Genomic DNA, 3415 nt, shown 5'->3' with positions numbered 1-3415 from the left:
TACTGAAGTTGCCAAAGAATTTAAACGATGAAAGATTCATTCAAATCGACGGCACAGTGTTTGTTTAATAGCGGTGGGTCGACAAGTTCTAAACCTGTCGCTCCTCATCACTGATCGATTTGTATTTAACCGGATCGCATTTTTTTCACTCAGTTAAAAAAAAAAAACAAAGCATTTCCGGTGAATTGTACTAAGCATCGAACAATATAAAAATAATCCAAAAAAGTACTTACCTCATTAATGTTTCTGTGGAAAGCCTTTAAATCCGTGTCAAAATACGTCCAGGTTAAGATCAGGTTTAAATATTACTTGCAAAATGTATTATTCAACAAAATTGGTCAAACACCCTCGCTCTCCTGCACGGGCTCATACGCTTTGGAGAGAGGGGTCTGGGGAGACGTGAAAGTAACTTACAACTATTGAAAGGGTTACTGTTTATCAGTAAATCCCTTGGAGTACTAAATTATGAAAACCTGTAATGGAAATCAAAAATTGAGGAGACCTGAAAGAAGATATCAGCAGGTTTGCGGTCCTAAAGCGTACAAGTCTTTTGAAACTCGACAAACCATGTGTAATGCCCTTATTTTTCCCTATTTTGACTATTCCAGCTGTGTGAGGGGATACAAAGGAAAAGGGCTGGTAGAAAATCCACAGAAACTTCAGAATATAGAGCTGCTAGAATAATCACTTTCTTGAATTATCATTTACACTGTCTAGAGATCTCTTGGATGAACTGGATTGGGAAGCTCTAGAAATTAAGATAGGATAAAGATACAACTTGCCATTTCGATGTACAAAATATCTCATCATCTTTCTCCCTCTTAAGAATGAAATATTTTGAAGAATGTTCCAGACGTTCACTCTTACAACCTAACAAATTCATCAATCAACTTGCATCTATATATTCATATCTTCTCGTTACCATGTAATATTATCCTCTATTTATTATTCCACTATTATGTCAGTTTACCATATTCGGTCAAGAGAAAGCCCAAAATATGAGACGGTAATAATCAGTAGTGTCTCGGTTTGACCGGTTAAGAACAGAGCAAATACGGACGGAACGGGAGTTTTTCAATGAAAGAAATTGTTTTAAACAAGATGCAAAGCCTGAGAATTTAGCTTGTCATCGCTTGTCACTCGTCATTTTGTTTATCCAATCATATAAAGATCTTTGGCTAGCTTTTTGTGCTGTTTACACCTTTCGCACGCTTCCTGAAGGACAGATGATGCATTTTTTTTCAAAACGCTCTTATCAAATAAAATTGAGGCAAAATAACACCTGTTTTGTAGTGGAATAATAAATCTCTTATTCGATGCCCCTGCGGGGCTCGGAAAAATACTACCCAACTCGCAAAATATCCGCGCGTATTATCTGTTTTATTACATCAATTTAGAAATCAGGTGATCCTTGCAATCTGATTGGATCTCGGCAGTGTGATTTATTCCCAAATCGCACTATTTTTAGTGGGTTGCCAAACCCAGTCGGAATCTGCGTTGTATTTCGTGGTTTTTTTATTTTTTTCCGTGTCGGGAAAAGTCTTGCCCGTCACTCCCCTGCTAGGTGGTGTCTTTGTGCATAGAGTTTTCTGAGCGTATTTTGTTAGGTTTGAGGGGGTGAGGTAATGCGTAGATTTCTCCGGTGCACACGGGAGGACATTTAATTATTAACCTGGAATGGCGTCGAAAGTCAGTGTAACGCGAATGGCGTTTTAGTGCATCTTCAAACAAAATATACCCTTATGGAGCTCAAGAATGGAACGTCAATTGGATAAACAACACAGGCGGTGAAAAATTTAAAGCGGCTAGTAATGGTCTTTGACAACAATTTCATTTTTCGCCGTTGGATATCAAGTAAGCTTTGTTTCTAATAATTTACTAACTTGTTATTATATACAACACTGAGGTCAAATGACAATTCTTTTATCGATTTAACAAACATTGAAGGAATCGAACTCCTTGAATGCATCACTATGTTTAATTTAAGTCGCATCTAAGTTGTCTAGCAAGTTACATTCATTTCAATGACTCAACTCTGCAAAGGTAACAAAAAATTGGAAATGTGACACTGAAAAATTATTTGAATGAAAGCTTTTTGTCTATTTTGTGCTTTATTATTTACGGTCAAAGTTCTTTCGAAAAGGGTTTGATGTGAACTGTCAGAAATTTATTTAATTGCATATGCTTTGTGACACCGATTGTGTCTCGTTTGCACGCACGCAATTGAAATAGGAAGGTTTTCTTGCCTCTTATAGCAAATATGTTGTTTGTTTCAATAAATGTTTCGCTGGAAAAGATTTCTGTGAAATTTCCACCTTTTGTAAATTTATCATGCATGTTGTGTGATTTTTGAGCTTAACAAATTTGCATACGTGTGTTGAAATGTGATACGGGGAGGATTTTTGTGGTAATGCACTGTAAGCAGCGCATAAGTCACGAAAATAAACAGGTCTGTTGGAAGCGTGCTTGAGTTTCAACAAAATGAGCCCCACAATCGGCAAAAATTGTGACGCTGGTGAATAATAAAGTAGCTGCTATTCCCAAAACGATTGAATTACCTGGTGATAAATAACCTCGTCTTGGAGAGTAAAATTTTGACTTTGCAGAAACAATAGTCATCCTCAAGAGTTGGGCGATTGTGATCTTTGTGTTGAATTCGCACATTTTTTGTCAAACTTTATAACACTTGAAAGAAAAAGAAAACTAACAAAAACAAAAACCCGGTATCTTGCCATCATTTGACACAGGTGCATCACTGTTTTGCGAGTAAACACGCTGCGATGTCACTTTCGATTTTGCGATTTACTCGGTGCAGCCAAAAGGACAATAACAAAATTCAACTCAGCAAAACTCTCCCAAAATGTTTTTCGCTGATGGTAACTTTTTATATTAGTGGTTCAAACTTAATGTTGTTTTCATGTCGTAAATTTTGTTATTGATGGCAAAATATTTTATTTTCGATCGACCGTCCTGAAAACTTCCTTCTGCTCTTCCTAAAAACTGTGTAGCCACAATTTTAAAGAACCCTTTTAGAGTAGCAGTAGTTACAGTACAGCGAGAAAAAAGCTCTTAGGCTTAAACAGTAACCAAGTGCTAAAATGAAAGCAATATTCTAAAAGAGTGCTTATGCCTAATCACTGAAACGAGAGCTTACGAGCGCTAGGCAGGCCCAAACACTTCATCACGATCAGAGCGTTACACAAGGCGATTTCGTGACCATGAATTCTGTCATTTATTTACTTTTGCATCAATATTTGTTTTGCATAAAGCAAGCTAACAAAATCTGTACCTTGCTTGGTTCGCATTTGTTAGCGTTAAAATAGAATTTTCGTGTCTATTTTTTCTAAAGATGACAGGAATTTCTCCTTTCTGACAAATGATTAATAGGCCGATAGCCAGGTTTTTAACCTCAAAT

Source organism: Montipora foliosa, chromosome 9 (genome assembly GCF_036669935.1).
Source record: "Montipora foliosa isolate CH-2021 chromosome 9, ASM3666993v2, whole genome shotgun sequence".
NCBI lineage: Eukaryota > Metazoa > Cnidaria > Anthozoa > Scleractinia > Acroporidae > Montipora > Montipora foliosa.
This window is presented reverse-complemented; position numbering follows the sequence as displayed.